The sequence below is a fragment of the Salvelinus sp. IW2-2015 genome, linkage group LG20 (assembly GCF_002910315.2).
Source record: "Salvelinus sp. IW2-2015 linkage group LG20, ASM291031v2, whole genome shotgun sequence".
NCBI lineage: Eukaryota > Metazoa > Chordata > Actinopteri > Salmoniformes > Salmonidae > Salvelinus > Salvelinus sp. IW2-2015.
The window spans coordinates 51,803,545-51,830,265 of NC_036860.1; the positions used below are offsets into that span (position 1 = coordinate 51,803,545).

General features: G+C 42.3%; 1 pseudogene; it reads left to right on the top strand.

Annotated features, from left to right (window-relative positions):
* The first annotated feature begins 1,847 nt into the window (after positions 1 to 1,847).
* Positions 1,848 to 26,721, top strand: part of LOC111981337 (seizure protein 6-like) — a 239,454-nt pseudogene continuing 214,580 nt past the window's right edge.

A 26,721-nucleotide genomic window follows, 5' to 3' on the forward strand; every position in this document is an offset into this window, starting at 1 on the left:
TGCACCTTGGTCCTCTTCTTCTCCTCCAGACGACAAGCTTTACAGAAATACCTTATTTACATATGTATTCAGACCCTTTGCTATGAGACTTTAAACTGAGCTCAGGTGCATCCTGTTTCCATTGATCATACTTGAGATGTTTCTACTTGATTGGAGTCCACCTGTGGAAAATTCAATTGATTGGACATGATTTGGAAAGGCACACACCTGTCTATATAAGGTCTCAAAGTTGACAGTGCATGTCAGAGCAAAAACCAAGCCATGAGGTCGAAGGAATTGTCCGTAGAGCTCCGAGACAAGATATGTTTTTTTCAGAAGTCAAAATTACTTTACTGAAAGTTAACAAAGGTCCTTATTCCTCTGACTCAGTTCATACATTTCTCAATTGTAGGTCAGCAGAAAAATCCCTGCAGAGTTTGTTTTATTTCTGGGGATCTGGGGAAGGGTGCCAAAAAATGTCTGCAGCATTGAAAGTCCCCAACAAACACAGTGGCCTACATCATTCTTAAATTGAAGAAGTTTAGAACCACCGAGACTCTTCCTAGAGCTGGCTGCCCGGCTAAACTGAGCAATTGAGGGAGAAGGGCCTTGGTCAGGGAGATGACCAAGAAACCAATGGTCGCACTGACAGAGCTCCAGAATTCCTCTGTGGAGATGGGAGAACATTCCAGAAAGATAACCATCTGTGCAGTAATCCCCCAATCAGGCCTTTACGGCAGAGTGCCAGATGGAAACCAAGGTTGAACTCTTGGCCAGATGTCAAGCGTCACGTCTGGAGGAAACCTGGCACCATCCCTGCAGTGAAGCATGGTGGTGGCAGCATCCTGCTGTGGGGATGTTTTTCAGCGGCAGCGACTGGGAGAGTAGTCAGGATTGAGGGAAAGATGAACGAAGCAAAGTACAGAGAGATCTTTGATGAAACCTTCTCCAGAGCGCCCAGGACTTCAGACTGGGGCGAAGGTTCACCTTCCAACACGACAACGACCCTAAACACACAGCCAAGACAACGCATGAGTGGCTTTGGGACAAGTCTCTGAATGTCCTTGTGTGGCCCAGCCAGAGCCCGGACTTGAATCCGATCGAACATCTTTGAAAAGACCTGAAAATAGCTGTGCAGCGACACTCCCCATCCAACCTGACAGAGCTTGAGAGGATCTGCAGAGAAGAATGGAAGAAAATCCTCAAATACAGGTGTGTCACACCCAAGAAGTCTCAAGGCTGAAATCGCTGCCAATGGTGCTTCAACAAAGTACTGAGTAAAGGGTCTGAATACTTATGTCATATGATATTTTTCTAATATATATTTTTATACATTTGCAAAAAAATCTAAAAACCTGTTTTCACTTCGTCATTATGGGGTATTGTGTGTAGATTGATGAGGGAAAGGCTGTAATGTAACAAAATGTGGAAAAGTCAAGTGGTAGGAATGCTTTCCCGAATCCACTGTATGAACGTTGCTCTTTATTATTTGTTTCCCTTTTAAGTATTCAGTGAATGGATGATGACAGACAAGTCAAATATTACAGAGCAAAATATGAGTTATTATATGTGTTATATAAAACCCTTACTCTGATTGAAATTATAACACATGTAGCTATTGCTCACTTTTTTGTTTTGATTATAGGCTGATCTTCGCGTTCTCAAAATTATAGCAATAACATGCATGCATATATACTATAATTATTTAACATTTTGAAATATCTAACCACAAAAAGGCATGTGATTTGTTGCTCATCACAAATGCACTGTCCAAATACGGAGTGGTAACTTTTCCATGGAGCGGAAGTTGTACCGTTTGCTGACGCTAGGAGCTGTCCATGGTGCTGAAGCTTCCGCGTCGTGCTAGTTGTCCTGAAGGTGCTGACAGCACAGAGAGACAGCAATCCGCTTACTGAGCGTTACAATTAAACGGGCTCTGCGTTTCAGTTGATTCTTGTCAGATCTGCTCATTGCTCGACTTGCTAAATAAGTGCAAACGCAGCACGGCTTTCTCTGTGTTTCACAGACCTCACGGACGTTTTATTATTCGTTTGCTTATTTTGCTCCGGAAAGTATTTAATGCAAGGACGTATTCTGTGATCAGAGAGGGACTTCGACTTCAGTAGACATGTGTATGAGAAGAGACTACCAATTACACGTCATCGTTACGGTGTTGGTTCTCGCTGCTGCGGTGACAAACACACATGGACAAGGTAAGAAATATATTCAGTCCTACGTGGAGTTTTTAATGTCAGTCATAGTAGTCTATTTGTGATCTCAGCCCGTACGGCTCCGCGTACTGTACCATGCCACACAGCTCCTGAAACCAGATCTACAAGTGTGTTTGTGCTTTCAGTAGTTATATATTTATATGCATAAGTCCATTAAGGGTATCACTCCCTCTATTCTGCCCCGAATAGGGGCAGCACCGTTGTCTGTCTACAATAAATAAAAATACCAAAAAGCCTAAAGCACTTGAGGGAAGCAGAAAGAAAAAGTCGCATCCTAACATATCTTAGGTTACTTACATACTTTCAAGGCATTACGTAATGTTTTGCTATTTCAGACTCGAATATGTTTGCATCATTGTATCATTTGAATCAAGCTGGAGCTAGTCATAATAAACTCTTCGACCAAAAGTTAAGCAAGCCCTTTAAAAATGTAATATAAACTATTAAAGATAATTACATAGACATATAATACCAAACATAAAATACACTCTGTTAACATAGTTAATCATCATCTTGCTTGATTCAAATAAAATGGAAAAGGGTCTCGTAAAACACATTTTAGGAGTAAAGTACTTAACCTACTTACTATCACAACAAGTTTGTTTTGGTTTTTGGCAACCGGAATCAGAGGGTTTTCAATGCAACTGTAATGGAATGGAATATAATATTAATGGAAATATAATACTGCCATTCTGATTAAGAAAACATCAATGAAAAGTCAAATTCGATCAAATAACATAGCAAACAATTYGGAGTCGCCTAAAACTAAAATGTACGCAACACGGGGGTGAGCAGACCTTTATTGTTTGTGTGTGAGAGGGTCCATGTGGCAGACAGTAACGAGAGACTAATCCTCAGGATTTTTTTTCTTTTTTCCCCACCTTTATTTAACCAGGTAGGCTAGTTGAGAACAAGTTCTCATTTACAACTGCGACCTGGCCAAGATAAAGCATAGCAGTGTGAACAGGCAACAACACAGAGTTACACATGGAGTAAACAATAAACAAGTCAATAACACAGTAGGAAAAAAATGAGTCTATATACATTGTGTGCAAAAGGCATGAGGAGGTAGGCAATAAATAGGCCATAGGAGCGAATAATTACAATTTAGCAGATTAACACTGGAGTGATAAATCATCAGATGATCAATGTGCAAGMAGAGATACTGGTGAGCAAAAGAGCAGAAAAGTAAATAAATAAAAACAGTAAGGGGATGAGGTAGGTAAATTGGGTGGGCTGTTTACAGATGGACTATGTACAGCTGCAGCGATCGGTTAGCTGCTCAGATAGCAGATGTTTAAAGCTGGTGAGGGAAATAAAAGTCTCCAACTTCAGCGATTTTTGCAATTCGTTCCAGTCACAGGCAGCAGAGAACTGGAAGGAAAGGCGGCCAAATGAGGTGTTGGCTTTTGGGATGATCAGTGAGATATACCTGCTGGAGRGCGTGCTACGGGTGGGTGTTGTTATCGTGACCAGTGAACTGTGATAAGGCGGAGCTTTACCTAGCATGGACTTATAGATGACCTGGAGCCAGTGGGTCTGGCGACGAATATGTAGCGAGGGCCAGCCGACTAGAGCATACAGGTCGCAGTGGTGGGTGGTATAAGGTGTTTTAGTAACAAAACGGATGGCACTATGATAAACTGCATCTAGTTTGCTGAGTAGAGTATTGGAAGCTATTTTGTAGATGCCATCGCCGAAGTCGAGGATCGGTAGGATAGACAGTTTTACTAGAGTAAGTTTGACGGCGTGAGTGAAGGAGGCTTTGTTGCGAAATAGAAAGCCAATTCTTGATTTGATTTTGGATTGGAGATGTTTAATATGAGTCTGGAAGGAGAGTTTACAGTCTAGCCAGACACCTAGGTATTTATAGATGTCCACATATTCTAGGTCGGAACCGTCCAGGGTGGTGATGCTAGTCGGGCGMGCGGGTGCAGGCAGCGAACGGTTGAAAAGCATGCATTTGGTTTTACTAGCGTTTAAGAGCAGTTGGAGGCCACGGAAGGAGTGTTGTATGGCATTGAAGCTCGTTTGGAGGTTAGATAGCACAGTGTCCAAGGAAGGGCCAGAAGTATACAGAATGGTGTCGTCTGCGTAGAGGTGGATCAGGGAATCGCCCGCAGCAAGAGTAACATCATTGATATATACAGAGAAAAGAGTCGGCCTGAGAATTGAACCCTGTGGTACCCCCATAGAGACTGCCAGAGGACCGGACAACATGTCCTCCGATTTGACACACTGAACTCTTTCTGCAAAGTAGTTGGTGAACCAGGCAAGGCAGTCATCAGAAAAACCGAGGCTACTGAGTCTGCCGATAAGAATATGGTGATTGACAGAGTCGAAAGCCTTGGCCAGGTCGATGAAGACGGCTGCACAGTACTGTCTTTTATCGATGGCGGTTATGATATCATTTAGTACCTTGAGCGTGGCTGAGGTGCACCCGTGACCGGCTCGGAAACCGGATTGCACAGCGGAGTAGGTACGGTGGGATTCGAGATGGTCAGTGATCTGTTTATTAACTTGGCTTTCGAAGACCTTAGATAGGCAGGGCAGGATGGATATAGGTCTGTAACAGTTTGGGTCCAGGGTGTCTCCCCCTTTGAAGAGGGGGATGACTGCGGCAGCCTTCCAATCCTTGGGGATCTCAGACGATATGAAAGACAGGTTGAACAGGCTGGTAATAGTGGTTGCGACAATGGCGGCGGATAGTTTCAGAAATAGAGGGTCTAGATTGTCAAGCCCAGCTGATTTGTATGGGTCCAGGTTTTSCAGCTCTTTCAGAACATCTGCTATCTGGATTTGGGTAAAGGAGAAGCTGAGGACGCTTGGGCGAGTAGCTGCGGGGGGGGGGTGGAGCTGTTGGCCGAGGTTGGAGTAGCCAGGTGGAAGGCATGGCCAGCCGTTGAGAAATGCTTGTTGAAGTTATCGATTATCATGGATTTATCGGTGGTAACCGTATTACCTAGCCTCAGTGCAGTGGGCAGCTGGGAGGAGGTGCTCTTGTTCTCCATGGACTTTACAGTGTCCCAGAACCTTTTGGAGTTAAAGCTACAGGATGCAAATTTCTGCTTAAAAAAGCTAGCCTTTGCTTTCCTGACTGACTGCGTGTATTGGTTCCTGACTTCCCTGAACAGTTGCATATCGCGGGGACTATTCGATGCTATTGCAGTCTGCCACAGGATGTTTTTGTGCTGGTCGAGGGCAGTCAGGTCTGGAGTGAACCAAGGGCTATATCTGTTCTTAGTTCTGCATTTTTTGAACGGGCCATGCTTATCTAAGAATCGCTGAAGATTACTGACCGAACTGTTTGACATAGTTGATTGGTACTGCGGGAAGCGCCTCTCTACCCATTTACACAGTGCAATGATCTTACTTAACATTAACATAACCGAAATTGGAGTTTATGCATTTTTAGATGATTGTCATTAATAAAAGGTAAAAAAAAAAAGTACAGCTTTTTAAAAACATTTTGACAGCCCTGTTTGTAAGCGTTCAAATTATATCAAACTCAACTATGTATCTTTTCAGTAATGAAGACATGGTGTCTCATGGTAGGGAGGGGTATGCTAAATGGGTCAACTCTGAGCACCTATATTTCCTGAATGTTTAGGCTTACAGGCCCAAAAAGTGACCATCTTGTCGTTTCTACAATGTGCAAACATGTAGGGAAGGTTTCGTTCGAATCAAAAGGGGTGCCAAATGGAACGACCCATAAACACAGCATCACTTGCTCACTACTTGACACTACAGGGAGAGGGAACAAAATGCACACAGTATTTTTAAAGCAAAGTAACCTTTGGCAGTTTCCATTAGTGCATTCAGGGCTGCAGCTATTCAATGATAACAATAAGCAGAATACATGCGCATGTTGTGTTTTTTATGTGTAAACTTGAGCAGTGCTTTTAATGCTTCTGACTTTCAAGAAGCAGAAAACCAAGCCTTGTGCATTACTTTGTATGGTTGAAGTCAGCCTGGATTCAAAGATTTGGTTTGAGACAAATTGCCTAACACCTTGAATTACAATGGTGTGATTACTGCTCAGTGATCAGCATCTATCTTAAGCTATTGTATGGACTGACCTTTCACCTTTCTTCTTTGTCTTTAAAGAGAGGCGAACATGAATGCCATTCATGCTCTTTATAATACACAGGCGCGCGCATGCACACACATTTGTGTTTCCAACATTTTCACAGTAATTCAGATACATTATCTTTGTAACAGTGTTTCACATTATCTGAGTGTTTTACTGTAACATGTGTGGTATGGGATCTAGAAGATTGGGTTTGGGGTTGTATTATGTATCCTGCAGCTCATTAAATGAATTACGAGCCCCTCCTGGTTGATGGAGCTGTCCTTGACACGCCACTGTTGGTTTGAATGTTGTACTAAAGATGAAAGCCTGTGATTAGAATAATGAGCTATGGAAGCCTCGTTGTGGAAGAATGGAGGAGTATTACCCATGTGCTGGATGTGGTCTCAGCGGCTGCAATACGCCTGGAAACGGGTACTTATTACTCTAAAGACTTCAAATCCATTTAGATTGTACGACAGAGGTTTTCACTGAAAGTCCATCTTTCATTTTTGGCCTTTAGGGACACAGATATCCACCCCCAGTTTTGTGGGAGCTTGATATTGAGACTGGGTGGGGGCAGCTAGTTCCACTTTCAGATAGATGTACTGTAGACAACAAACAAAACCAAATGTAGAAAGCAACTGAGAAAGTTAAATATTGTCAATTTCTCATCCTAATAGAATTCCAAGCTAATTTAGGTTGATGTACTTTAAAATGACAGCATGCAGTCGTGCACTCTATAGCCTCAAAAAGACATAAAGCCACCATGAATATAATCACGGATAGAGCATTTTAGATAAACGGTTGACACCCGCACCTCATCTCAAAGCGAGGAGAGAAAGCTTGTCATTCATGGTGATCCACAGTAATCGTTTCCTCACAGTGTTTTTTAGGGAGGGGAGGAAGAGGATGCAGCGGACGTCCCATTCAATTAAACTGCACACTCTTGAATTCTGATCATCCTGTAATTTCATAGGAGGGGATAGAAAATGTTCAACACCTGTTTTTTGAATTACTGGTGATTAACTTCATCAAGGGCTATTCAGCATCTGCACGCTGTCATAATTAGTTTCGCTTTCCTTCAGCTTGTCAATTGTAAATGAGAGTCATTATGCCAGAATGCCCCGTTTTCCGGGCTTGGCACCTGACAGAGCCGTTCCCTGCCTCTCTGCCTCTCTCGGCCTCCCAGGTGGAGCATACAGCCTGGCTAAATGTGCAAATGCTTTCTGCTCTCAATGTATGTCATGTGCACTCTAATGTGAGTCATCATCTTTTTAAATGTGGATTCAGAGGTTTATGTTTCTGTGGAAACTATTCTGTAAATATCTTGTTTACTGAATCTTTTTTTTACACTGCAATGATTCTGTCACTTGGACATTTTGTTGCTGTATTTTTTCAATGTAAAATGAATTCAGTTTCTCTTGTACAGCTAAATAAGGGGTGGCTTTGTAGTCAAAACCTTAGCCTAGAGAGGAGCATGGATGTAACGATGTGCGCTGAGAGTCGGGAAACAAGTTCAAGGAGTGAGTGTTTTAATAAATAAACACAACATAATACAAAATAAGAAAAATGAACAACGCACAGACATGACACAGGAACCGAAACAATGACACCTGGGGAAGGAACCAAAGGGAGTGACATACATAGGGCAGGTAATCAAGGAGGTGATGGAGTCCAGGTGAGTCTGACGCGCAGGTGTGCGTAACGATGGTGACAGGTGTGTGCCATAATGAGCAGCCTGGTGACCTAGAGGCCGGAGAAGGAGCACACGTGACAATGGAACCTTTTATGGATGTTTACCATTCCTTCACTCTAAGTGGCCCTGGGTATGGCTCTCTGGTGATACATACGGATTTGATGAGCAGGTTCTTCATTTCATTTCATTTCTTCATTCTCCATTTTCAGATTGTGATGGTTCCTCTCATCGCTCTCCTAGTTGTCTCCAGTGGGATGAAACACATTTAGAAAGGTTCACACCGACCGCAGCCCTTTTCACAAGTGGCGTGCGTGCAGTGGAGGAACTAAAAAATCTCTTCAGGAGCAGATGCCATCACTCACAGCCAATCCTTTTATGATATATCACTCTCAACAGAGAGGACTGGGGAAAGAAGCAGTTAAGAGAGGGTCAGGGATTGAAAAAGATTAAGTGGATTCTCCCTCCCTCTCTGCCTCTCATGTCCACCTCCATTTGACATCTGACCTCCCTCAGATGCCTGCTGCTACTTTGTCAACGCAGAGCAGAATGGGCTGAGTTTCCAGCTGTTGTCCCTTAGGCCTGTTGCCTTATCGATCCTACTACCACTCTCCCACTAAAAAACAGTCAGTGTGGTGAGCCTCCCCAGTGTTCACGCTCTGCCAGGCTGCGTACACACCTCTCTAATCAGGAGTGGCGTGTGCAGAGGAGCTGGTTCTCTGAAACGATTAAGCACAGGGACAGCTGCAGCTCTTTCCCCTGTTCTGAACGCCAGATCCCATCTAGAAAGCACTTCATCTGGGTCGGCACAGAGGGCCCAGCTGGGTCGGGTAGAGCCATGTGGAAGGCAACAGGTAATAGCCTGTGTAATGTGTTTGGAGGAGTAGCTTTAGTATTCACAGCCAGCGTTGACCTCAGCCAGGRAGGGCCACCCCCACAGTAACTTCCTCTGAAAAGATGTAATTGAATTCATCAGGAAGGGTAAACATATTCTAAGTAGCAGAGTAAGATAATGATGTTGTGGATAGATCAAGGAAGGGGATAGCAGCTTTACAAGTAATTGAAAATTGGCAAACGCCAAACACAAACATTAGGATTGGTAATGTGTCTGACTTATACAACTGCTTTTTCAGACAAGCTAGCTAATGCTACTATACTTTGTGGCTGATTCAGATGGCAGATTAGTTTTTTATCYACTACTAAAATTCTCACTTCAATCACTCCCTCCTCACAAAACTGATTACATTTGAGGATAATCTATGTTGTGTGTTTAGGAGGCAGTTCTGCTAATTTAGAAACACCCAATTTCACATAAACACACATACATACACATGCACACACACTTGCACAGGTACACATTCAGACAACAATTGCAATCAGATAAAGCAGAATCTTTGCTTTTGGTGATGTGTTTTTATAGATATTGCTGTGGAAGTACAACACAATTCCGGGTGTTATCTCTAACTGACCGTTGAATCGTTTTCTTACCTGAGTAGCAGGCAGTCCTGTGGATGTTTATCCATCCAATCATTTTAAGAAAATAAAATGTTTTTGTTTATTTCCTACGTCACACTTCTTCTAGCCACACATCTCTTAAATGTGTTGTTGCCCCCACCGTAGGTTTGCTGGTCTTTTTCATTACGGGACAGTGCCACGCCGCTCCTGCTATTTACCTCCTAGCTCTCTCCTTACCAACAGAGCTGTGATGTGGTTGTGGATGTGAGCCTGTCATTCCTGTGTTTAGAGGTATTTAACCATGATCCCAGATGCATGTATAATTGAGAAGTTCTCACATCTGCTGCCATGTCAGAAATATTGAACATTGTCGCTCAGGGTAACCGTGGGGCAGCCTAGTTGTCTTGTCTTTTCCAGTCAGTCATTAGATAACAGTTCAGGAAGGAGGAAGACCCTCTGCCTCATGCAGAGCGCACCATCCACCATGCCTGTTCTGTTCTGTTCTGTCAGTGCAGACTGTGCAGACGGTTCAGTGAGTGGCCCGTAATAAGGACGCACCTCTCTAGAAATTGATTAGTTAGCAGTGGACCTTGATCTCTGTTAGGCTGTTAGGCCATTATATTGATTGGTCTGTTTGGCCCAAAGCTGTCTGTCTGTCTGGTACTGCTGCATCCAAAACAATGCCTGGACTATTTTAGGTTGTAATGAGTCCGAAGCCCAGCTGAGGACCCCTGTGTCCATCACTGTTGTTGATCAAATAAAAACATAACAGAGATGTATTCTGTTGATTTAGTTATTATATCATAGCTTTCATTCATTTTCATATGCATGTTTTCATCACTGGTTTGACTAATTGTTATGCCTTTCATTTGGTTAACTAATACAAGGTTTTCCCACTCGGAACACACTGGTTGAATCAACGTTGTTTCCACGTCATTTCAATGAAATCTGTGTCCAGTGGGTTCTCTCATATGGTGGCTTTGGCTAAATGTTGTTCTACTTGTAAATAACACACCAATCATAAAGGATTGGTAGGCATTTCAATGGATAGTCTCTTTGGACTTTTCATACACTTCATAGCATTCACACTAAAACAAAACTACACACTCCCAGGACATCCACAGCCTAGATTTTTGTAGAGCGGCCACTGCAGTTGATAGGATTGTATCTATGTGGTGAGATGAGAGCCTGGTGTAGTATAGCCATCCTGCTCAGCCAGCGCCAGCAGCTCCCTGTGCCACTGCTCTGACGAACAATGAGATAAACAGCTCTAAATGTCTATGTGCTGAACCTCCCTCTCTCTCCATTGCCAATGCTTTGGAAAACAGAGSAAGAGCTGCCTTCCTGATGTGATTATAGCGTATGCGGAATAGTATTCTTCTCTCCGGCCATGTGTATTTATTATTTATTTATCTGCTCTCGTTTGTAGGTGAATTTGATCGGCCTACTTCACTTCGACGTGGCTTTGAGTGGATGGCTCTCCAAGTTTGGGTTTTTATTTTCTCAAGCTAAATGATTCACGGGAAGAAAATAGAGGGGAAGGAAAACGGCTTGGAGAGATTAGTTTGTTTTATTGCCTTTCACTCGTCCTTGAGCCACTGTGCTTTGGGTATTCAATGATATGTGAGTGTGTTATTTTCCCTATCTCCGCCTCCACACCCAAATAACATAGAAGTTAGGTTATCTGTTTGGTGTGTGTGAAGCAGGCCACTACAGACAACCACTCAGGCTACACCTTCACATTTTGTAATCATAAATCTTCATAGATCATTGGTTTTAATGTGCTTGTTTGAGCAGTTATTATTAGCTGTAGACTTTGTCAATAATTCATTGAATACAATTTAGTCTGCAATTGATTTGAAGTGAAGTGTGATTTCCTAAAGTAAAGACTAGAACATCACTGTATCCAACAAGCCTGACCATGTGGGTAATCTTGTACTCTTGCATCTTCATTTTGTATCTGTCATATTTCATTCACTGTTTAGAAAATATTGCAATATACAGAGCAATACTGTATGTTTACACATATGCCTTTTGCAGATGATGAAAAGTATGTGTAGGTCAGTGTGTGTGTATGCATGTTTGAATGCTGGAGGTCTTCAGCCATATAGCGCAGTGAGTGTGTGCCCCCGGGTGTTTTCTGACTGATTCTCCATGTAGCCAGGCCTATGACTGCAGCGTGTTGTCGCAGAAATCTAATCTTGTCACATCAAACAAGGCCCCTGTCCTCTGCCCCAGCACAATGGAACAGACCAACGGCTCCTGTCCGACGAGCTATTCTTCTGTTCGGACCTGTCATTTGAATGGCAGATGACCCCCGTGAGTAATCTAGGAGAGACACAGAGAGAACAGGGACAATCATCACACAGATGGCCTCGCCCCACCGCCTCTGGAGAGACACACGCCAGACAGCTTGTATTACAGCTTTTAGTCTGGAGAGAAATGTGGAAGCAAAATGTTTTCTTGATTGAGCATTTTGCATGTTATTTATTTATTTGACTATTTCCGAGATGAAATACACCCACTTTGTTTTTTTGCTTTGTGATTGCATATTCAGCTTGTTTGTCTTGTTGTGAAAAGGGAAAAACAAGTGTCAGTGAGCTTGTTATTTTCTGTCAACCCATCCCTAAGTTGTGTGCAGGTCAAGGTGTCAGTACAAAATCAAATAGGGGATGGTCATCAGAGGAGCTGAGGGGTAGACCCTGTCATGGTCAGTCAGATGTGGGGTCTGGATGGTTGAGCTCACTGGGACATGGTCCAGATGTACCTTGGTAGCATCTGGCTAACCCTGTTTTTATCAGATATGAAGGTAAGACCCAGATGCAGACCACGTTGAATAGTTTAATAATCCCACAGGGGCAGGCAATAGATAGGTCAAGGCAGGGAGGGATCAGTAACCAGAGGTGGGGCAACGGTACCGGACAGCAGGCAGGCTCAGGGTAAGCAGAGGTCAATAATCCAGGGGGGGGGCAAAGGTACAGGTCGGCAGGCAGGCTCAAGGTAAGCAGAGGTCAATAATCCAGGGGGGGGGCAAAGGTACAGGTCGGCAGGCAGGCTCAAGGTAAGGGGCAGGCAGAGTGTTCAGGCAGGTGGGCTCGGAGTCAGGACAGGCTAAGGTCAAAACCAGGAGGGCGAGAGAAGAGAGACCGGAAAAAACAGGAGCTGAAACACAAAACACTGGTTGACTTGACGAACAAGACGAACTGGCACAGACAGACAGAAAACACAGGTATAAATACACAGGGGATAATGGGGAAGATGGGTGACACCTGGATGGGGGTAGAGACAATCACAGACAGGTGAAACAGATCAGGGTGGGACAGTTTTATAGTCTCTTCCATTTGACTACAGGCCTGTTACAGTAACACTCAGCCGTCAGACTGGCAGATCTACTGGTCCAACCCAACTGTTGTAACTTTAATGGGTTACAGAGTTAATTAATTGAGATATATCTAAACATTATTTACAGTGATTTACATGTACAAGAGTAATTGTATTAGAATTCATGTGATGAAGATTAAGAGTATTATGTACATTTCTGTTGCATTGGTTAGTATTGGATTACGATATTGACTGAAAGCCCCAGAATGCTTTGCAACAGGAAGTGGAAAGAGAGAATGAGAATGCTCCAGTTATGAACACGTGTTAAATGATTAGCCTGGTTTTCACTAGCAACTTTGTTTATTATTTGTTATTAAGTGATAAAATGCAACGTGTAGTATTACCAAAAGAAGCTTTCATCTTATAACCGACGTCTCAAGTCATTACTTTTAAGATAGTTATTCTATACCAACGCTGAAAAGTTTGTTAGTTAGATTCACGTTCAAATGTAAAGGTCATTTCTGATTGAGCCGACATACGCAGCGTTCACCGTGAATGCAGTKTCCGCGGCCTTTAATTGCCTATCGTGCTTTAAAGCGAATCTTCATCGTTACAGATTGAATAGAGCCCCTAGTCTGTGTTTGGGAGTGGTGATTAGTGAGGAAGAGGATAGAGGCTCACCCTACGAGGAACCACAACAATGGGCACTTCATTAAAATCACTGTCACTTTTTGTGTCAGTTTATTTATCATGATGAAAGGTCTATTATAGTAATGTGAAGGGAACACAGATTGCAACACTGAGCAGTTCTTCCCAAGATGAGTATAAGAGAACATTGTGCTGAGAAAGGAGGATAGTGGGGACTGGGGAGTATTGAGAGTTACAAGGTGAGTGTGTCTAAGGAGTCTATAATAATAATATATACCATTTAACAGATGCTTTTATACAAAGCGACTTACAGTCATGAGGTCATACATGAGGTTATACATTTTACGTGTGGGTCCTGGGAATCAAACCCACAATTCTGACATTACAAGCAATGTTCTATCAAAAACAATTTTTTGCCACTGAGCAAATTTCAGGTCTGCTGAGCTCAAACTTCAACTTTGTGAAAATTCTGTGTAACTTCCAGCTTGTGTTTACTGTGAACACTGAGGCTGTACCCGCTTTAAGCTACAGTTATAACAGTGGACAAGTAGGCTACTGTGGCTATTCGATCATAATGTAGGCCTATCAGAGTGGCCAACCATCAAAAACAATGCAGAAAATGCATCCCATAACATTTTAACATGGAAATAGCTGTTCTATCATTCAGCCTACAGTAGCAGCCAATATGTGGTCTTCAATGTAGGCCTACATGCAGGGCTTGACATTAACCTGTTTATCCACTTGTCCTTCAGACAAGAAGGTGACTGAAAATGTTGTTGTGTTGTTTGATGCAAGAAGCCACTTTACAAAATAAAATGCTTTATTATTCCCATACCATTATTACAGAGAATCAGACAAATTATGCTACCCTCTTCCTATTGGCTATTTATCTAATTCAAGCCTGCCTCAAAATACAACACTGTTTTCAAAGATTTTTAGAAATGTACACAATGTGTCTTGTGCTCTTGTAGGAAGCCATCACTCCACTATTGCTGACTACAAATGATCTATAACTGGGCTAATAACTCACTAACTAGCACAGGATATGAACAAAATGTGCACATGTGGCTACAAGCAGTTGTCATGACGTTGGCCTGGGGGTAGGTTTATGACAGTCATAAATACCTCTTTCACCCRTTTTCCCTCTCCCTACTATAACTGATGTGACATAAGAAAACCCATTGTTTAACATAGAGATTCTGGGAACATCAGAAGTTGGGGGGAAATMAACTATATTCTGGTAATCCGACCAACTGAACATATGCACTGGTACTTAAGGTATATTATGTCAGTTCGGTTGCCCTCTGACACATTCTCATCAATGATAGAATGACATAAACTCTACTGTGGAAAGTCTAAACGTCAGAGGTATCGGATTCACATGGAATTGTTGTTTCATTCAAATGTTTGAATATGAAATTATTTGTGAAGAGATGAAAWGTAATTTTTGCTTCCAAATTWGAGATTTGGGTTTTCATAAGTTTGGCCTCTGCTCAACCAGTGGCCCGCCCCTGTGAAGAGACATGGGTTACAAACTTTTCAGACAAACTTTCCCCCTCTCCCTCCACTATAAAAGCCATTGACAAAAATATAACTTCCTGTTCCGGGTACATCCGGATGARGATCCGATGTCAGAATGGTTCWGATAATAACTACAGAACTAAGCCAACATCAGCATGGACTTTGGTTGCAAATGGTATGAACTTTGAACTCGTATTCACTACAGAAGTGATACCTCCTAGCCGTTGAGTTAGCAACAGCTGCTACAAACGCAGGTTAGGAAGGACAGTCAGAGTATCCCGTCTACTACACATCGACGCTACTCCAACGTATCCAGTGACCACCAGAGACATTCTTCAAAGGACAGAGGACTCGGTTTGGCAAGACGGTCTTCCATCTACCACCAACCTACTGAAGCGCAGCTCAGAGTAAATATTTATTGCATTTTCCTTTTCTAAATGGGCGGTAATTTAGAATGCATAAGATACTMTATTTACGATAGTACAGCTTCGCCTCTGTCCCAGTCTCCCGCGCTTTCACTAAAACTCAGCCCCTTCCCTTTGTGTAACAAGCTGTCATATCTATTCCGCCCGCTAGGGACGTTTTTCTGTATGACGGCAATTTGTAATCAAGTTATGATTTAATTGTGTATGTGTGATTCTGTGTAATTAGTTAGGTATTTAGTAAATAAATAATTAAACCCAATTTTGTATTGCTGATTCAACTTGTTAGCCAGGATTCTTGCAGATAACCAAGGATTTACCAATTTCAGATGAGACTGAATAAAATGACGATTAATGTGACTGCTKTGGATGTAAAATATTACTAAATCTTTAAGAGTTTATTCGGAAGATAACAGCTCTATAAATATTATTTCGTGGTGTCCCTCTCTAGTTAATTACATTTACATGATTAGTTCAATCAGGTAATATTAATTACGGAGAAATTATTTTATAGAATAGCATGTCATAGCAATTAATCTGGCATAGCCAAAGACACGACACAGTTCTTGTTTTGATCTCAAAACAAGCGCAGCTACTCCCGACCGCTCATGCTGTAAACACAGTCCAGTTAAAAGTAAATGGCACAGATCCATATATGGCAATCGTCTATTTGCATATAGGCCTACTGCCACACCGYTCTGTGTAGAGTACAGGCTGAGTAGTGCGTGTCAATGCAATAGAATCCTACTCCAATGTGTTCTGCGTACAACAAAATCTCTTGCATAGATCGTTTTGTTTTGGTACGTAGCATTGAAAGTGGCATATATTGCATTGATTTGACCACAGTAAAGGGAAARGTTGATAGTGTTAACAGGGAGAACTCTAGACCAGTGGTCACCAACCTTTGAGTCAAGATCACCTTGAGTCAAAATGAATGCTGAGATCTACCACTCATATTTTTATTAACATGACTTAAAAAACGTAAACCTATGCAACATTAACCAATGAAAAACAGTACCGTATCAATGAGGTTTGTGCAGTACGCTATACATTACATTATCACCACATTTAGTKTTTTCTTGAATTGCTCAGGCCACTTAAAAAAWATATATATTTCAAAATTTGAGGTAGGCCATATGATGACACCGGTATTAGATCCATTGTTGTATTATTTGTGAAGCACAGCTGAGTGAGAAAACATTTAAAGAATTTGCTTTAAAAACATTTTTTACTGAGTCCGCTTCTCAATATCCCTCCGCACTCCCTTTCCTCCACTGACACTGACCAAAAAGGGACACTGTCTTCCAGCTGATGGCAAAACTCGAGTTGCACTGCATTATTTCTGCATCATGCACAAATTCATATTGTTACTCCTATGAACAGAGAAAGTAAAATCTTCTTCTCTATTACAAAAGACCCAAGCCGCTAATAATAACAACAACGCAAGCCTATAGATACACTTTCCTACTCGTTCATTACTGCTGCACTGCTTGTTGTGGCACTGAGTGGAAATAGGAAGAACACCCATTTTATGGCTTATAAATGTGTTGAATACAAAGTGTTGACAGTGTAAGAACTTAAACATCTGGGCCCAGCGGGAAGGCAGTGTTTGTACCTTCYGACACATGAAATGGTTGAAAATTGCAACATTTTGCCTAAATCGGGTGCACCTACCGCAAACAGCCCGAGACAACAAAAAAAGGAACACAAGGCTTTATCATTTGTTTTTTTACCGAAATGTTTGGCGATTGACCGGTTGGTGACCACTGCTCTAGAAAGTTGAGTGAAGTTCAATCTCATGGTTCTCTCTGAGGGCTGATATTTCTGTGGGGCGAATATTTCTGTGAGGCAGTCCTGGAAGAACTGTGCAAGCGCGCACGTGTGCAGTTTAGAGGGAACATTGGTTACAAGCACCATGCTCTACCAATTGCACCATGCAGAACCACTGCAATTCAGGACAAACTGAGCCATACAGGAGTCTCTGTTCTGCCCATGAGCCTTAGCTGTGTGTACATCTCAGGATTAAATCTGGATTATGGAGGCAAACKGAGAAAGAGGAGATGATCCTAGCCAGGGCTGGTGAGTGGGCAGCCCATGGTTCACACACAACACACTCTGGCTGTATGGGGTAAATAGCATGATGCTTATTTTCTTGTCTGCCTGTTTGAGAAATTAACAAGCTTTATTTCTCTGATTTGCCGTTACAATTGGGAGTCAGGTAAATACAAAAAATTGCCTACCATTGAGACATGTCTCAATTCAAACCCATCATAATGTCACATTGTGAGTCATTTTATGTCAATGGTGGGGAAAGTAGGGATTTTAGACAGCATTTTAATGGACTATGCCGGTGCCCCAAAATGCATATCATGTCAGCCCAAAAAACGCAGTATGTACAATAATTGCTCTTGGTTGTTTTAACAAGCACTCAGACAAAGAAGACGAATGAAAAATGTGCTTGTCTAGCAGATGGTACCGTCTTTGCCCTGTTGTGCCTTTCACCACTTACATCAGTAGCATCATAGACACATCTCCTGTGCCTGTTCGCAGACAGTTCTTTGAAACAACTGCTAATATGGGGAGCCCAGATGTTTATATCAGACTGGCTGAGGGACATAGGAACGAATACCGTGCCCAAGATCATCTGAAGGCATCCTTTGAGCAGACGTCCTTGATGTCACAATCCATTTTTTCTCATATGCTTCCTGAATTTGCACAATTTGCTGTATTTCCCCGTAAAACGTCCCTCTCCTTTCATCAGAACAAAGGGCTGCTATCACAGTTGTCTGTCAGTGTGTGGTGTGTGGAGAGGCCAAGAGATAATGGTCCAGGTGCAGAGACTCAAATAAACAAGGCCGGTCTCTTATCATTCCTCCAAAAGACAGGGCCAGGAAAGGGGGATTCTGTCTAGTGATATCATTTTTTGTTGTTGTGCTATTTATTTACCATAAAAGCACCGGATTTCGCACAGCACTCCAAACACACACACCATAGAAGCAGCAGAAACATAGAAACACCAACTGGAGTATATCCTCTGTAATAAGATTACAGTAGTGGAGGTGTACCTTGTATTTTCATGGTAGGAATCACACTTCGGTGTGTCTGAGGTGGCAGTTTCTAAACAATTTGACAGAGAAAGAGAGTGAATTGGAGGAAGAAAGAGAGAGAGTCAAGCAAGAGGGAGAGTGAGAGGAGAGAGTGAGTGAGAGAGGAGAAAGGGAGAGAGCGAAAGAGAGATTGTGTGGTACAGGTCATACCTTGCGGACTCATCTTCCCTTAGGGAGGTGGAGGTTGTGAACATGTTGTCTGAAGTGGATCTCTCCATGGTCACGCCTGTCATCCAGCTTACTGCCCCTGCTCTGGGTCATTTCACGGCTCGTCATGCACAACCGTGTCTGCACTCAGCACAGAGCCTGATGCTCCCTTTGACCTCTCCAGCTTGGGGATGACGCGTTTACTTTTTGTTTACTGCTATCGGCCAAATACAACTCCTTTATAGTCACCTTCATTTTGAGAGTAAACAACAACCCTCAAGGGTTTTAAGATGCCTGAAGATCTCAACACAAAGTGTTTCTTCCTGCCTGCCACATGGCTCCAGTGCAATTACCTTCTGTTAATGAAGCTCTCCCAGTCCTGTGGCTGGGTCGCCTTCCCTGCCTCCCCCCGGCCCTCCTCAGCCCCCAGACACTCACAGTGTAATCAAACTGACGAAGGCCTCTGTTTGTGAGACGGCAGGCTGTTTACCTTTGTTGCTGTGTGGATTGACGGCCGGGGCGTCTGAACTGGCATGGCTTGATGTGAAAAGCTCCTTGGTTGCTGCGGGAGGGAGGGAGAGGCAGGCAGAAGCAGCCCTCCTCTAAGGCGGTAGGCTAACTGAGTTTGACAGAGCTGTTTCTGCTGAGGGGCTGCAGGGATGCTGCTTTGTGTCTGGATGTGGAGTTGAGGAAGTGGTGAAAGGTAATGTAGAAAGAGGAGGCTCAGTCACCCCTCTGTGGACTGTCAGCATGATGAGGGCAGCAGCACACCACTCACTCCTCTCTGCCTTTGTGGATCTACAGGCTTTCTGAACCCCCCCCACCATTTTCATAGGATATTACCCTCAAGTGTTCTTGGTTCCCAAGAGCTTCAGTAAAGCTTATATTTAAATTTCTCAAAGGCTCTTAAACGCATTTAGTTTGCTTTCTGTTGGATCAGGTTAAGCTGTAAGAAATAATTGTTTTCATGGCATTTAAAACAGAATTGCCCATTTRCAGGTAAATGTATCCATCCCATAACAAACAAGTGCATTAAACAGACCGCCAGACAAACAAAGTACCCTGTTTTGCTTTCTGTAATGGCCATGACAAAGGTAGGCCTACTGTACAATTCTTTATTTATCACTTATTTTACCAGCTAAYTTGACTGAGAACACATTCTCATTTACAGCAACAAGCTGGGGAAAAGTTACAGAGGAGAGGAATGAGCCAACTGTAAGCTGGGGATGATTAGGTGACCATGATGGTCAGACTGGGAATTTAGCCAAGCCACCAGGGTTACCACCCCTACTCTTACAATAAATGCCATGGGATCTTTAGTGACTACAGAGAGTCAGGACACCCATTTAACATCCCATCTGAAAGACAGTAGCCTACACAGGGCAATATCCCAAATCATTGCCCTGGGATATTTTTTTAGACCCAAGGAAAGGGTGCKTCCTACTGGCCCTCCAAAACCACTTCCAGCAGCATCTGGTCTCCCATCCAGGGACTGACCAGGACCAACCCTARTTAGCTTCAGAAGCAAACCAGCAGTGGGATGCAGGGTGGTATGCTGCTGGCAATATTAAGGAAGCTTGCTGTATTAGTTGGTAAGAGGCCATCCCTCCTTGACCGAACCATCTGTTCCTGGGTTTGGTCTTTCTTATCATTTCATATTCCCCTAGCCATAAGATTAAGGCTACAGTGTAATGCGTTAGCCATCTCCATTTTATTTCCCAATGTCTGGGCTATAAATATCACCATTCAACTGTTCAGTGTTTTGTCCTTTGCGTTTGTCTGTTCTCCGTCACGGAGTTTATGGATAATGCAGCCTGTGTTTTGGGACAGAGGATTGGGCAGGCGATGAGGCACACCAGACTTTTTAGGATCAACCAGCTTGTGACTTTTACAGACTCCCAACTGCCAAGGAGAGTGGATTAGCCACCAACTGTATTTTGGGCTCACTTTATCCCCTTTAGAGAACAGTCAAGTAGTTTTTCCGGCCTCTTGTTCTGGTCAGGCACCCTCTCTCTCTGTTCATAACCATTTCTAGCGTCCCTCTGTAATATACTCTGTTGTAAAGTAAAACAGCAGCAGGGGTAGATTAGAAATACTGTCTAAAATGACTATGTTGCTACTTCCCAAAATGTGGAAGTCACCAGCTACTTAATTTGCTTAGTTTCTACTTCAATTTCAATGGTATATTACTTCTGCAAGATTTTCTGCTTCTGAACTGCATGACCTTAGTTTTACCTCTAGTGTGAAAACAATAGTGGTGTATGGYGATAGTGAGAGTGAATGGTTATGTGAGACCCAGATTAAGTTGAAGAATAGATGAGTAAGTSTCACCTTTTCCTGGAACCCCTGTCTGTCTGTCTGTCAAGGCAGGAAGAAGGACTAATCCCTCACAGTGGCGATTTTAGCCTGTAAATCTTGTTGGGGCAAACAACAACAAAAAAGTCTCATGCATGCCAGCAAAGCCACTACACATAAAAACATAGCTGATATGGCAGACTTGCTTAAACAAATGTGGTTTCTACTGACAATTGAGATGTACAAACGATGGCATAAGGTGACGACACGCGGATAAGAGGCAATCCGTAATTTTTAAGACATTAATGAGCAACGACGGACGTAGTCAATATAGCTATTTGTTCAGCACCTTTGAAATGTACAGTGACAGAATTCAGAACATGGGCCGTTCTTACAGTATTCTCCCTGTACACATCCGAACCGTAGGATAAATAAATGGGGCATATAAACAGACAATGAAAGCTTTTACAATATTCAATGATTACATTTCTCTAAAACAGATTATAGGCTATTTGTGCACCACCAAGTTAGAACAGTAGGCGAAATTAAGAGGTGAACATAGATCAAATTATTAGGGTGAGGCACATTGAACACCGTTTGGGTCTTTGCATGTCAAAAAAGACACGTCATAACACTATTTGATGTGTTAAATAAGCTTTRAATTTGACACGTCTAAAACCAATTATATTCTAGAATGTTGTGTGTTCTGAATTTGTACGTGCAAGCCAAGCACCACAACTACTATCAGTAGCACTGTCAAAGCTGCACAAAATAAAGTAGCCAAACCAGCACACTCCGGGCCACGAACGATGTGTTTACAATACCACGTTGGTGAAAATAGAGCAAAGTATTAGGGTGAGGCACATGGGATACTAACAGCTACACAACACTACACTTAGTATTACTTTCTTAGCTACAGTATACATTTCTCTCTTGCATACTACATCACTTATGCAGCAGCATACAATACATTTTTGGACTCTCCTTGTGAAGGTGGCGCAGCAGTCCATTATTGGAAAATTTTGTCATCAAATTTTGTCATCAAAGTCTGGCATTCTCTGGATTAAAAAACACAGGCACTCCATTGAATAGCAGGCTAACGTCAGTGGATTCTTTGCAACGCTTGCAGTTAGCCACAGATTCCTTCCAAACAACTCATTTTTGAAATTGCGATTTCCAACTTGTTGTGTAATCTTTGTGTACATTGGCCGATGAGCACCAATAAGTTTTATCTATAATTTCTCTTCATCATTTCTCTTCATATGACAAGGATTAAATAGGATTTGCCAGTAGATTGTCGACTTGATGACAACTGATGATGACTGCTAGCTAAGATTTTGGAAGTAAAATGTCCGTCAGTCCAATCAAAGCTGCTGTAGATATAACGTGATTTGATGTCGTTTTATCTGTGGCCAATGACTTTCAGCCTTCTTGGATGGGCACTTCTAATATAACTCTATAACTGTATATACAGTTGAAGTCGGAAGTTTACATACACTTAGGTTGGAGTCATTAAAACCCGTTTTTCAACCATTCCACAAATTTCTTGTTATCGAACTATAGTTTTGGCAAGTCAGTTAGGACATCTACATTGTGCATGACACAAGTAATTTTTCCAACAATTGTTTACAGACAGATTATTTCACTTATAATTCATTGTATCACAATTCCAGTGGGTCAGAAGTTAACATACACTAAGTTGATTGTGCCTTTAAACAGCTTGGAAAATTCCAGAAAATTATGTCATGGCTTTAGAAGCTTCTGATAGGCTAAGTGACATAATTTGAGTCAATTGGAGGTGTACCTGTGGATGTATTTCAAGGCCTACCTTCAAACTCAGTGCCTCTGTGCTTGACATCATGGGAAAATCAAAATAAACCTCATAKAWWTTTTTTAGACCTCCACAAGTCTGGTTCATCCTTGGGGGCAATTTCCAAACGCCTGAAGGTACCACATTCATCTGTACAAACAATAGTACGCAAGTATAAACACCATGGGAACACGCAGCCGCCATACCGCTCAGGAAGGAGATGCGTTCTGTCTCCTAGAGATGAACGTACTTTGATGCGAAAAGTGCAAATCAATCCCAGAACAACAGCAAAGGACCTTGAAGATGCTGGAGGAAACAGGTACAAAAGCATCTATATCCACAGTAAAACGAGTCCTATATCGACATAACCGGAAAGGCCACTCAGCAAGGAAGAAGCCACTGCTCTAAAACCGCCATAAAAAAGCCAGACTACGGTTTGCAACTGCACATGGGGACAAAGTTCATATTTTTTGGAGAAATGTCCTCTGGTCTGATGAAACAAAAATAGAACTGTTTGGCCATAATGACCATCCTTATGTTTGGAGGAAAAAGGGGGAGGCTTGCAAGCCGAAGAACACCATCCTAACCTTGAAGCACGGGCGTGGCAGCATCATGTTGTGGGGGTGCTTTTCTGCAGGAGGGACTGGTGCACTTCACAAAATAGATGGCATCATGAGATAGGAAAATTATGTGGATATATTGAAGCAACATCTCAAGACATCAGTCAGGAAGTTAAATCTTGGTCACAAATGGGTCTTCCAAATGGACAATGAGCCCAAGCATACTTCCAAAGTTGTGGCAAAATGGCTTAAGGACAACAAAGTCAAGGTATTGGAGTGGCCATCACAAAGCCCTGACCTCAATCCCATAGAAAGTCTGTGGGCAGAATTGAAAAGCGTGTGCGAGCGAGGAGGCCTACAAACCTGATTCAGTTACACCAGCTCTGTCAGGAGGAATGGGCCAAAATTCACCCAACTTATTGTGGGAAGCTTGTGGAAGGCAACCGAAACGTTTGACCCAAGTTAAACAATTTAAAGGCAATGCTACCAAATACTAATTGAGTGTATGTAAACTTCTGACCCACTGGGAATGTGATGAAAGAAATAAAAGCTGAAATAAATAATTCTCGCTACTATTATTCTGACATTTCACATTCTTAAAATAAAGTGGTGATTCTAACTGACCTAAAACAGGGAATTTTTACTAGGATTAAATGTCAGGAATTGTGAAAAACTGAGTTTAAATATATTTGGCTAAGGTGTATGTTAACTTCCGACTTCAACTGTATGTGTATGTACATATATATACTGTATATATCATTTTTTTAAACCTAAAAGTGTGGTGCTCAAGCCAGGTGAGGCTCTGCCGACAGAATTTTACCATGTCAGCTCGGGATTTCAATCCAGCAACCTTTCGGTTATTGACCCTATGCTCTAACCACTAGGCTACCTGCTACCCCCCTGAATAAGAAATACAGAAGGTCTGGTTCTATAAATATACAGTAGGGCATCCCAGATGGCTAGATTATGTCAATGACGTTCTCTATGTTATGTCACATATCAATGGCATATTCATGTTTTAATACGAGGGTGAAAGTACAAGGCCATTTTTCAGGTCATTCAGGTTATTTCTGATGTAGAATAATCAGATGGATTAGAATTCGCCCAATAATGTAGACCACAAATTACATAAGCATGTTTGAGCCATGTTTTGAATCTGTACATTGTTTGTTTACAATGTAATTGTTTACAAACAATGGAGTAAAAAGCATTTCTATTTTGGGTTCTGATGTGGTTAGACAGTTAAAATAAGCTCATGCAGCATTTTCAAGTTACAGTATATCTTTCAATAATCAATGGCTGTATATAGTTAATTGAAAAGTAGATTGCCCCTTTAATAGTTTTGTAAGTCCATTTACAGTGACCCGGTCATGGGCCTTTCAGTTCATTACAGCCTTGAGTGCCAAAAACAAATAAAATATCATCCACAATGAGAGACTCATCCAGAGGTACAGTCTTGCTCAAGGCAATGTGCTTRATGTTTGGCCTCCCTGATCAGCAGTAAATTGACTGTTAATAGTATCATAAGTCCATTTGCTGTAATCTGGTCATGGGCCTTGTTCCAGGGATGCATCTGCCCCACGCCAGTGTCCGCCCTTGGTCAGCCCTGGTTGATTGCATTGGCATACGCATAGGGGAACTGTGGAGAGGAGACACAGCCAATGGGCACAACAGATGTGCCAGTTTGGCTGCAGGGACACACAGGAAATGACTTGTATTACAAATTGRGTTTGCTGGAGGTTTAGCAGCTTTTTGTCTGTGTCCTGCGGGAAGGAAGGAGAAGATAAGAGAATACTATCTATTTGGACTGGAAGGGAGAGAGCAGCCAAATGAAATTGTATTTAGAGACTATGTGCTGTTTACAATATCCTGAATGGAAGGTTGGTCTGGAATATACAGAGAGTGTATTTAGACAGTATCTTTGAATTGAGAGAATTACACAGACAATGCTGAAATTGTAAACCTTTTTTACAGATGTTCCATCAAGGAGTTGTCCTTGAGAAGTTTACAGAGTATCTATAAAGTAGTCACAAATGTTTTCCCTCCACAGTGAATCTTTGTTCTTTGTTACCAAGGACAGCATTGAAGGCCAAATATAGTAATAGTTGAATTTCATGGATATTATCTTATTAGGTTAACACARGAGTGTGCTGATTAATCTATTCTCCTCTGTTCTATACAGGAGGACAACAGATAGCTAACTTACTCACTCAACCACATACAGTTAGAACAGCTTTGACTGTGTTCTCAGTTTATGTAGCCACTGTAGTACATCAGCAGACCTTTCTTCCTTGTAGGGATTCCACAGACTCGATAGTCTTTATTTCTCATTTATCAACGTCATTTCTTTCTCTACGTATTTCTTTTTTGTCCTGTCTTCTGTAATCCTAATTCAAGACAGTTCCAGTTTATCACAATACAGCCACCTTCACCTTGAAGTTTATTGTTCCTGATTCATTTGTGTCTTTTATATTTTCAATGTTTCAATTGTCATGAGAATACACACGCCTCCTTCGTTGTTATTCATTTGTTTAAACCAAGTTTGTTTCTTCCTTGTTGACCTAGTCAGACACAGACGGTGACATAGTGACGTCTCAAATCCTCATATTCATTATTCATCGCATAAATTGAATGGATCCACCGGGACGAAACTTTAAATTGTTTCCATGGTAATTCAAGGGAGAATTCTCACCAAAGCAGGACCCAGAGGGGAGGTATAAATAAACTGGCAGAGAAACTTTAGAAAGTTAACAAGACACATGGGGAATACAGACAGCACCATTAGCAGCAGAGCAGTCTCAGTCAATTTCATGAGTCTCAGAAATGTCTCATGTTGGATGACAGTACAAATAACTCAACATTTCTAAATTTCCAACATAAACAAAAATCTCTCAGTTCATTGATTAACTGCACAACTATGAACAATTATTTGTCATTGTTTCTGAGCTGATCAGAACACCACAATATCTGCTCTATTTTGTGACAGACCAAGAGAGGTAGAAGAGAGAAGAGTTAATACACACACTATCAGCCTGTTCACCGTCCACGAAAATGGATGTAAAAAGGCACTTCACTATGCTAGCTCTTCCTCTGTGGCCGTCTCTGGGCTTGGCGAGATTCAAGACAAACTGGCCCCTTGATCTCCCAGCTAAGACTCATGGGGAACTAAGATCAAAGCACAGCTCTCTCTGAGATGCTCCAGTTGGAGCCCGAGGGATGGAGGTAACCATAGATAGAGGAAGAGAAAGAAGAGGTGTCGTGTTTTTGGGTGTGCGTGCCTGCGTGCGTGTATGGCGTGTGCATTTATTTCTCGGAGGAGGAGAGCCAGTGAGTGGGGTAGCAGGTGGTCAGGCTGAAGGGGAGCATGGAGAGTGACCTCCATCAGAGGGCCCTCCTTCCTCCTCCTCAGACCCCCCACTGTTAGACGACAGGCTTCTGATATCATACAGCCTCACTGGCT